The 11160-nt window shown below is 46.2% G+C and overlaps 1 protein-coding gene across 4 annotated transcripts in view; it reads left to right on the top strand.

Moving 5' to 3' along the window:
* Positions 1 to 587: 587 nt before the first annotated feature.
* LPAR3 (lysophosphatidic acid receptor 3) overlaps positions 588 to 11160 on the top strand; it is a 79586-nt gene continuing 69013 nt past the window's right edge. For 2 of the 4 annotated variants that reach the window (XM_045478080.1, XM_045478078.1), the window contains exon 1: positions 10960 to 11106. The gene's annotated coding sequence lies outside the window, so the exon portion shown is untranslated. Of the gene's footprint in view, positions 835 to 1221; positions 1318 to 10959; positions 11107 to 11160 lie in introns of those variants that run through there. The other 2 variants (XM_045478077.1, XM_045478079.1) reach the window with 2 other exon arrangements.

Raw genomic sequence — 11160 nt, 5'->3', positions numbered from 1 at the left:
TTTACCAAAGGTGGGTCAGTGGTGGCTTTATATTTCAGCTTTGAAAAACAAAGTACCCAGGACTATTTACCCCAGGAGGTTAAGAAGCCTCTTATAAGAACTTTAAGTTGTTGTTGTTGTTTTTTTTTTAATTTCCTGTTTCAACAAAAAGGTGCCTAGGAAAGGCTCCAGGCCAGATGCACACGAACATCCTGGGCCTCTGGGGGCTGCCCGCACCCTGGGGTAGCTTTGAGGTTCAAGTTTTAGAGCAAGCATTTGGCCTGGCAGTGAGCCTGTCTCCCCTGGGAAGGTGGGTGTGGGCTGCACTTACCCAGAGCCACTCCAAACATATCTCTCCCCGCTACGAGCGAGGAGAGACAGAGGGACAGCGCTTTAATACCGGGCTCCGAGGTATGGCTCTGTAAGCCCTGTGGGTCCTAGCGGACTTCTAGTGGGCACCATCACTCCTCCAGGCCGGCCACCCTCCTGGGGACCAGTCCCAGGCAGGAGGGCATCTGTAGGAGAGCCCCTGTGCGCCGACCCGTGCCTCGCCGGTGGGGGGCGCTCTCTCGTGGGAACAGTAGGACTCCGGGGGCAGGACGGGGCAGGGCGGGGACGCGGCCCCTCCACCCCCTCGGCGCCACCCCTCGCTCCGCCAAACTTTCCTCGGGCTCCGGGCGTGTAGCAGCTGCCGCTGGAGAGGAGGGGCGCCGCGGCCGGCCCGTCTAAACCTTCACTGCTCCCCGCTCCCGGCCGGAGCCCGGCACCCGGTCGCCTCGTTGCGCTCGGCCCCGAGGGCATGCAGCAGCCGCAAGGGCCCCCGCTCCCGGGCTCGGCGGCGGGCGAAAGTGAGCGGTGAGTGCGGGCGCCGGGCGCGGGGAGGGTTCCCGGAGCCGGGGCGGCCGGGGCGCGCTTGGGGAGGCCGAGGCTCACCTCCGCCGGGCCCGGCACGCCGCTTTTCGGGTTTGCCTGGCGTCCACCCGGGCCCGAACCTACTCCAAGCACCTGGGACAAACTCCGGGTGGCGCATCTTGCCCGCCCCCACTTTTTGTCTTGGGGGTGAAAAGCAACCGGGATGCAGGATCCGCGTTGCATGTGCTGTGGGCTGGTGGGCTGGGCGCCGGGAGCGCGACGCAGGCTCCGCTCTGCCTTGGCACAGGTGCTGCTTTTCCAAGCCCGGCCTCACAGCCCTTGATGGTGAACTGAGTTTTTCCCGTGGAGCCCAGGGATTTAACCTTTTTCAGCCTCGGGTTAACGCCCGGGACGACGGTGTGGCAGGAAAAAGCTCGAAGTCTGCAAGGCATAAAGATTCGTGCAATCGTTACTATTAACAAACTGGTAACACTGGAGGTGGGGGGGTGGGGGGTGGTACTTGATGAGTTAATGAAGGTCCCCGTGATCCCCCTCACCAATGGAAGACAAAAGTGCTTTGTTCTGTAGCAATGTTACTTTATTGCTTTCCCTGAGCAAGTTGTGACTACCCAAAATTGCTTAGAAGTTTCTCAACTTGTAATTGGAGTAGTGACTGAATATTGGCACACAATTTAGTCTTATAAAGGTAATCATTAAAACGGGCCTCAAAAGCAATTTTTAACTGAGTAATTTCCACAAAATATGTCCCTGTCATTTGTTATTGTCATTGCAACACATTTCTCCCTCCTCACTCCTTTGCTGCCCAGAGTATTACCTGGTCTTGGAATGTTACTTTAAAAGTTAAGGGCCACTTAGCTTCTTAGGGTAACTACTTATGGTTTTGTTTTTTTTTTTTTTTTTTTTTTTTTAATGAGTTGGATGATGAAGTAAATGCCAGCTACAAACAGATGATCTCTTCTTTACCAGCGAGTTATTAGTCTATGCATTGCATGGCGTTTCATCAATGCATGGACTTTTTTATTGTTAAGGAGAGTTGTTGCACTTTCTGGTGAACGATCTATCAGTGGTTGCTAACCCTGCTTTCCCTGAGACTTGGGACCCAATTTGGTGTGGTCTGAGTCCAGTGAGTTAGAATTTTTTCAACTAGAAGTTATACAGTTAGAAACACACAACTTTGGCTCTGTTAACATCATGCTTATCTAAACAAACAGGACCATTCTAAAAAGACCAGCAAACAAATCCTGCCAGTGAGGTTTATGTACTTGAGATAAGCTTCCAGAGTTGTCTCTTGTGCCTTGAGACTGTATGGAGCTAGTATCGTGTACTAGGACCTGTTAGATCTGGACTTCTAAGCTGCTGGCCATATCTTCTATTGATCGTCACTACTGCGTAACTAGAAAAGTAGATCATTTGGGCACATTTTTTGTTTTCTTTTTTCATCTTTCACATTTAAAACTTTGTGGCTTTGATTTAAATATAAATGACACATCCTGTCATAAATCTGACAAATGCATAAATCAGCTACCAGCCCCTGTGTGTTACGGCAGATCTATTTTAGGTATCTGGTTGTTGCGTAGGATGTTTGGTAGAACAGATATGCCTGTGGTTTCTATGAATGAAGACTGATCTCAGAAGACATGAAAACACGTGATTGTTTCTGTCATGAACCCATCTGAGAGTCTATAACATGTTCATGCTTTCCCTCATTTTTCCAAAACCCACACACAGGACGAATGCACACAGAAGTGTAGCCAGGCAGCAGTCGAGGCACATCCTGCTCAAAGTCTTGCACACATGCCCAAGGCTGACTGCTTTGCCCCCATGTTTTCCATCTTTTTGATGAGGGGGCAGAAATCACCATAACTTAAGTCCAACCTCTTATTTCTTTGGGGTGGGGCAGGGGGAATTGCTGTAACTCAAATGGGAATTACTATAACTCAAATTACCTATTAGCCATTCTCCTTGGAGTGTACATTAGTTCAGAATGCTTTCTGGTCTGTGATTATACCCAACAGAGTGGTTAAGTCTGATTGCAAGCTTCTAAATGGCAGAGCCGGGGGCCCAAGGCATTATTAATGTGGTGTAAGGAAAAGAGCAGGGCTTTGCCGTCAGACCAGCCTTTGTTCCTGGCCAGGCTTTGTGACCTTGGATACTTGCTTCACTTCTCTAAGCCTTAATTTCCTTGTCTGTAAAAGTGAAGATTATGTCCACCTCCGAAAATTAGAAGAGAAAGCACTCAGCAGAGTGCCTGATATACAGGAAGTGCTCCTTAAATGCTGGTTGCCATCTTTTCCTGCAAGACTGATATTTGTCTAAACATGGGTGCAAATGCATGTTGTTCTGGCGAGAGTGCCAACAGAGATTCCCGAGCTGTAGGTGACTTAGAGATGTTCCACCCACTTCCTTGCTTGCTTCCTTCCTTCCTGGGTCCTTTGTTCTTCTTTCCATCATTCCTCCTGCAGGCACTGAGCCGCCTCCTCTTTGGCCTTGCTGATCATTTGTTCCTCATCCTGGATTCTGCATGTATGTGGAGGAGTCCCCTGGAACTTAGTCCTGCCAAGGATGGGAGAGGTGGAGGTGAGGGGCGGGGTGCTGTCTGCAGAAGCCCTGAGAGTTGACCGAGTTAGGCAGTTGGAGAACATGGGTTTGGTTCTAGTCCCAGCTCCACTTTGTGAGGTCTTGTGACCTTGGATAAATCGCCTGTCATCCTTGAATCAGTTTTCTCATTTACATAACAGGGATAATAATTCCTTTTCTACCTACGTGCATGTGTTGTGGGTGCCGTTAAGTCGTCTCTGTGAAAGAGCTTTGTGCCTGTGAGGACCACATAAACGTTGGAATTAAAGAGGCAGGGCCTCCAGATGTGGGACACCCTAGGCAGGCTGCATGGGGGTGGTAGGGTCTCCATACGTGTGTTGGGTGTGCTGAGTGCTCATTGCTGCAGTCCCTCCGGAGCCTTCTCTCCTGCCCTCCCACGTCGAATGAGACTTCACGGAGGAGATCCTGCCAGAGGTTGCGAAACTGTGCTATGGGGAACACAAATTTCAGGACTGAGATGACCTAACACTGTGTGATCGAAGGCACAGGGCAAAGTTCCGAAGAAGCAGTAATTCCCTCTTAGTATTACCTGTACGGTCTGCGCATCTCAGTTCTTGGTAGACAAACACACAGAGCTAGCTAACCAGCCAGTGAGTCAGAAGAGCATGGCCACGCGATCACCAGACATGGGCTTGGGGTGCCTGGTGCCATCCTCACTGGCATGTGCCTTCTTGCTAACTTAGGTCTCTACGGTTCGCTCTGCAAAGCACTGCACCAACTCAAGGCATTTCCACCCCACAGACAAGCTAATTATTGAATTCATTCTGAAAGATGTGTGGTGCTCTGCCTGATCTGCCTGGTGGGCCAGGCCAGTAGTGCCCAACGAAAGGAGGGTCCTGATTTCCTGGGTTGCGCCTGTCCCTCTTCACTCTCGAGGCTGATGTCCTTCTCCTTATTCCTCTTCTCCCTTCATCTGCTGACCCTGCCTCTGCAGCACTTGACCCCTCTCCTCCTGTCCTGCCGCCTGGTACATTAAACTCCTTCCTTGCCTGTGACCCCTGACATCACCCAGCTCCCATGGACCTTGCCTCCTCTCCTTAGGTGTGAATCATTCATACACCTTAGGCTGGGCCAGACTAGGTGTCACTCTGGAAAACAACTTGCCCAGTACAGCCTGCCCCACCCCTTTCTAAAGATGTTAGTCAGCCCCCCTAAATACTCATCAACTAGTCCTGTGTCTTCACCTCCAGGAGGTGCTCCTGGCCCTGGCCTTGACTTAGCCCTGTGCAGATTCTGTGACATCATCAGGGATGGCTTGGCAGACAGCAGGGCTGGGTTGGAGGGCACCTTAGTCTCTGTGTAAGTGCCACCCGTTTGCCCAAAGGCCCTCCAAACAAACAAGCAATCTACACAAAAGCAGTGTGCTTGCTTTGTAAATGAAGCTTTGAGGCTTCCTTGGTCTCCCGTTACAGATAAGCTGCCCCAAAGCCCCCCCTCTACAGAAATTCTGGAGCTGCTCCCAGATCGACTCAGATCATCTAAATCAAAGGTGGGCAGTGGAGTCAGTCAGAGGCATTCACTCCCCAAGGAGAGCTAAAGAAATCCAAAGTTAAGCCCTTGCCGGTAACTGGTTATTGAAGACCAAAACAAGAGACCACTTATAGAACTCACTGACTCACGTGCCTCCTGCCCTGGTTGATTTTTAGTAGGTTAGTCCTTTGGATGGGGGCCCTTTCCCTGGGGTCATATGGGTCTGACAAAGAGAAAATAAGTATAATCATATCCTATATCCCCATGGCATTTGAATTGGTTAGAGTTCTCCAAAGAAACAGAACCAATAGGATATAAATAGATGTAAGTGAGGATGTTTATTATAAGAATTGGCTCATAGGGTCCTAGAGGCCGAAAAGTCCCATAACGTGCCATCTGCAATCTGGAGAAGCAGGAAAGCTGGTCGTGTAACTCAGTCTGAGTCTGAAGGCCTGAGAATCAGAAGAACTGATGTCCAGGGACAGGAGAAGATATAAATCCCAGTTCAAGCAACAGGGAAGATTCCCCCTTCTTCTGTCAATGGAAGATGACATCCAGTCACATTGGGTGATGGTGATCTTTAGTTCACCATTTCAAGTGCTAATCTCTTCCGGGAACACCTTCAGGGACACACCCAGGTAATATTTTATCAGCTATCTGTGCATCCCTTAACCCAGTTATGGTGACACGCAAAATTAATCATTGTAACACCAAATCAGGAAATTGATGTCGGTACAACTCTACCATCCAGTCTACAGAGCCCACTCATATTTCTTCAGCCATCCCCCAGATCACACTTTTCTTGCTTTATCTAGGATACACATTACATTTATTTGTCATGTCTCCTCTGGAATAGTTCCTCAGACTTAATCTGTTCCTAAGATCCTTGCATTTGTACAGGTCTTACATGCTGTAGGATGATTCTCCAGCTGGGTCTAGCACGTGTTTCTTCAGAACCAGACTCAGGTCATGTGACCTTGGCAGGACTTTGCTCTTCTTGGTGCATCACATTAGGGACACAATGTTGGGGCACCTGGGTGGCTCAGTCGGTTAAGTTTCTGACTTCCCTCAGGTCATGATCTCACAGTTCATGGGTTTGAGCCCTGCATCGTGCTCTGTGCTGATGGTGCGGAACCTGCTTGAGATTCTCTCTCTTTCTCCCTCCCTCTCTTCCTCCCTCTCTCCCTCCCTCTCTGTGCTCTTCCCTGCTCGTTCTCTCTCTGCCGCTCAAAAATAAATAAAGGAAAAAAAAAAAAAAAGGAAGGTACACCATGTCAAACTCTCGCTGCTGGAATATTGGCCTTGAGCACCTGCTTATGTTGGTGTCTGCCTGCTCTCCTCGCCTTAAATTCACCACTTCTTTCTTTGAGATTTATTGGTGTTTGTGGGGAAGTACTCTGAGGTTATGTTAATAGCCTGTTCCTCATTAAACCTCCACCTACGGCATAACCGGTCATTGATGACTTCTGCCTGAATCAGCCACCTCTGTGAAAGTTGCTACATGGTGATTCTGTATTTCCATCACTCCCACGTTTATTCATTGGCATTATACTGTAAGGAAGAATTTTCTTTCTCCCTCCTGTATTTACTCATTTATGTTAGAAAGCGTTCATGGATTCCCTTTGTATCCAAAATGTTGAAATCTGTTACCATCATTGTTTATTTTGATGCTCAAATGGTCCTCATTTGACCAGTGGAAGCCCCTCGAAGCTGGCTCCTGTGTCCTTTTGATCTCCCCATTATTCACCGAGCATTTTAAAATGTTCTGGTACCACAAGATATTCCAGGCTTACTTTGTACTTTCCCTGACCTAGTTAGTCTCCCTTTTGGTAAAGAATGGTATTTAGAAACTAAGATATGGACGATTGATGTGCCCATTGTTACGGGAGTGTCATTGTTTTAGACCTCTTGGACGGAGCTAGGAAATATATGTATATACATATGCACGCATATACATTCATCAATTTGTCTACATTAGGCCATATGTTATAAAATCATGAATTCATAACAAATACTCCAACTCCAATCCAACACCCAGAGATCTTTCTACTTTTACCCCTTTATATCTTTGTACGTATATTCTCTGGCAGTTAGAAACTTGTGTCTAGCTTCTACGGAAGCTTATATTCATTATTTTTACTTACATTTTACTTGTTTTTACAGCATTTTACTCTTAGTTGCCCATGGCCCAACCACAAAGGCCATGCTGCCTCCTCTATGCCTGACTCTGTCCCCACGGCCTCTTGTCCTTGGCTGCCAGGCCTGCTAACCCATGCGCCTAAGCAGCTTTGTTATCAGCCTCCAGCCCCTTTGCTCACCAGTCTCTGTTGCTCCCTAACATGTTGCCCATGCCTTGGTGCCACTCCCCAATCTGCCTCTCATCCTATTGCATTCTCCCTCACAAGCTGACCCCTCAGTTCTGGGGAAGGAAGAGAAAAGAGAAAGCAAAGGAAGCGTGAAGAAGATGGGAATGAAAGCAAAGATCGAAATAGTATAAACAAAGCTTTTGATAACATATTGCCAAATCGCACCCCCCAGAAGTTGGATCAATTTACATTCTCGCCAGTATGTTAAGGACATGCCATTTTCCCTCTACCTTTGCCAACACTGAGTTTTGTTTGCCTATTTAAACGTCAATCTGAGAGCCCTTCACTTTTGTCTCTGTTATAGCTCCATATTCAACTCATGGAAGTACTACACTTCCAGTTCTCATCTCACCCTTTAGATTGGGGTTTCTCAACCTTGGCACCGCTGACATTTTAGCTGCACAATTCATTGTTGTGGGGGCTGTCCTGTACCTTGTAGCATGTGTAGCAGCATCCCTGGATGCTAGTAGCACTCCCAGTTGCGTCTGCCATATAAATGTCTGCAGGTATTGGGAGATGTCCCGGGGCAGGGGTGTATGGAGGATTAGCCCTGGTTAAGGCACCCACTGCTCTAGATTACGAGCTTCCTGCGGGCATTTGACCTCTTTTTTTCCTTTTAAATAATTTTAAGTTATTTTTTGAGAGAGAGAGAGAGAGAAAACATGCAAGTTGGGGAGGGGCAGAGAGAGAGAGGGAGAGAGAATCTTAAGCAGGATCCATGTCAGGCGCAGAGCCCAATATGGGGCTTGATCTCATGAACCATGGGATCATGACCCGAGCTGAAATCAAGAGTCAGATGCTTAACTGACTGAGCCACCCAGGCGCTCCCATTTGACATCCTTGTACGTGTTTGTACATCTTTGCCTGTCTTCTGCATATAATGAACACTGAAGAAATGTTAACTGGACAGGGATGAGAGGAATCAATGGTTGGGTAGAATTCACTATGATAGGACAGTGGAACTTACCCATTACATGTTTGTAACTCTCCATGTGTGCGAATTCCATGAATATCTAACAGAGGGAAAAGAAAATGAATGTCCACAGGACTAGGTCATTACTGGTCTTTCTCAGTTAATTTCCAGTCTAATTTCTTACAAGTCAGATGATTGAATTCTGTGGTCTAGTTCAAATGGTAGACTCTATTGTGTTGATGGGGAAAGTACAATGCTGTTGGAGAAGGTGTTTCTTAAGTTAGATCATTCAGGGTGTTAGAGGTAAATCCAGTCGCTTGTTTTTCTGAACTTTCTCTGAAACAGGCAAACTGACTAATCATTGCTATTTTTTGTTATGTATTTAGAGTTTTATTCTGTCATTTGCATTTCACGGTATGGACTGTTTCTCATAAGCTTTTGTCAAAACTTACAAGTAGAGATATGCTTACAAATTTTGTTGCTGTTTACCATAATCATATTCTGTTTCTTCTAGAATCAGTAAATGTTTGCAAAAGGCATTAATGTCATTATGGAGAGCAAACCTGAATATTTCATGTCTCATGGGGGCATAGAATTAAGTACCGAAAAAGGGCTCCAGTAGTCAGTGTGGTCCAAGGACCCTGGGCCAGAAGGATGAGTGCTGGTGAGAGAGAATCAGTCTGTCCCAGTTTTAGTTTTCTTCTCTGGAACGTGGAGAATGCTACCCTGCCCATCTCACCACAGGATCAAATGGGAAGAGATGTGAACTCACTTTGAACACTTCTTCTGGACCTGGAAGTGGGCTGAGGTCTTTCCATTGGCTATTTCATTCACTTTGTCCTAATCACCCAGTGTCCCAACAAGGTAGAGCTTGTCTCCCCTTTACACCAGAGGAAATGGAGGGTCAGAGAGGTTAAGTAACTTTCCCAAGGCCCTATTGATAATGGCTGTAAAGGAATGAATCCTAAGTGTCAGATTTAAATCTGCCAACAGTCTTAGAAATTAGATACTATTATTATCCCTATTTTACAGATGAGGAAATCCCTTACCTAGCTTGCTGGTGAGTAAGACTTCAGACTTAGGCCATGTAGCTCCAGAAGCCATGCTCCTTTGCATGTGGACATCTAGTTTCCCCAACACCATTTGTGGAAGAGACTGTCTTTTCCCCATTGTGTATTCTTGGCACCCTTATTGAAGGTCAGTTGACCATACACGCATGGATTTATTTCTGGGCTCTCTATTTTGTTCTGTTGGTCTAGATGTCTGTCTTTTTGCTGGTACCATACTGTTTTAATTACTATAGCTTGGTAATACTTTTTGAAATCAGAAAGTATGCAGCCTCCAAATTTGTTCTTTCTCCAGATTGTTTTGGTTATTTGAGGTCCTTTGTGTTTTATATTAATTTTAGGATTTAAAAAAAAATGCTACTGAGATTTTGATAGGGATAGTTCTGAATCTTTAAATCACTTTGAATAGTATGGACATTTTGACAATATTGAGGCTTCCTTTCTGTTAACATAGCACGTCTTTCCATTTATTTGTGTCTCTTATTTCTTTTATTGATGTTTTGTACTTTTCAGTGTATAAGTCTTTACCTCTTTAGTTAAGTTTATTACTCAGTATTTTACTCTTTTTGATGTTGTAAATGGGAATGTTTTCTTAACTACCTTTTCGAATTGTTCATTGTTAGTGTATAGAAAGGCAATTGATTTTTGTGTGTTAATTTTGTATCCTGCAATTTTTCTGTATTCACTTATTAGTCCTGACCTTTTTGTGTGTGTTTGTGTTTGCGTGCAACCTTTAGGGTTTTCTGTGTATAAGATCATGTCATCTGTGAATGGACACAATTTTACTCTCCTTTTCTCATGTGGATGCCTTTCATATCTTTGTCTTGCCTAATTGCCCTGGTTGCGACTTCCAGTACTGTGTTGAGAAGAAGTGGCCAGAGGCTACTTGTCTTGTTCCTGATCTTAGAGGAAAGGCTCTCAGTTTCCCACTGCTGAGCATGATGTTTGCAATGGGAGCCACGCTCTTTGTCCACTCTGCTCACCTGCTCACCTGCTGGTGTTTGAACCTAGACGTGAAGTCTGGGTTCTTTTACCACACCGTGGTGTCTCTGCTCTCCCTCCTGTACCTCCTTCTCCATCCCTGCCTCCCTGCTCTGTCTCGGGCAGCAGCAGAAGGAGGTGGCAGTGCCTGAAGCCTAGTCACTGCAGCACTGGGCACATTCTCAGGCGGGGAGAACTTCGTTCCTGGCCTGTAGTTATTTTAGGGTAGATGTAGGATGACTTTGTCATCATTCATTGTTAGATTGAGATGTTAGAGCACAAACAGTTAAACTTCCAGAATGCTGGCTGTATATTCCATTGATTTTTTTAAGAAAATTTGAGTTATCTGACTTTCTTAGGAAGTACTATTTGCCATTGTATTACTTCCTATGTGCTAGGCATCTTGCCAATCACTTTGTAAACATTGCTTTAATTTAATCCTTCACCAACCCCATACAGTCACTGTAGTTATGGTGCCATTTTTATAGAGAAAGGAAAAGGCTCTGACTGCATCATCGGTGTGCCGGGTTAGAGCCATTTGTGAGTGTGACGAGTCTACATCTGACTCAGGTCCAGCTGATGCTGAAGCTTCCGCTCCTTCCCCATTATTACCCAGCCCCTCCTATGTGACATGGCCCCCCCATGCTTTCCTTGAAAGGGTTTAGTTTATCAGACGCCCCTGGTGTGGCCTTTTCTTATCTAATCTCTGTTTTTTATATACTCGTCATAGAATGTTCCTTTCTTTCTTTATTCTGACTGACCAACATCTGGTATATGATGGAGGAGGAGGGACAAGAAAACCACCTAAAAATAAAACAAGCTCCCATTCAGAAGGACAGGAGACACGCAGCAGTCACAGGTGCATAAAAAGAATGGAGCCATGCTGGGCAGGAATAAAAGCTCTCTGCCCTGG

Source organism: Leopardus geoffroyi, chromosome C1, assembly GCF_018350155.1.
Source record: "Leopardus geoffroyi isolate Oge1 chromosome C1, O.geoffroyi_Oge1_pat1.0, whole genome shotgun sequence".
Taxonomy (NCBI): Eukaryota; Metazoa; Chordata; class Mammalia; order Carnivora; family Felidae; genus Leopardus; species Leopardus geoffroyi.
The sequence above is the reverse complement of the archived record's forward strand: the minus strand, read 5'-3'. Positions and strand labels throughout refer to the sequence as shown.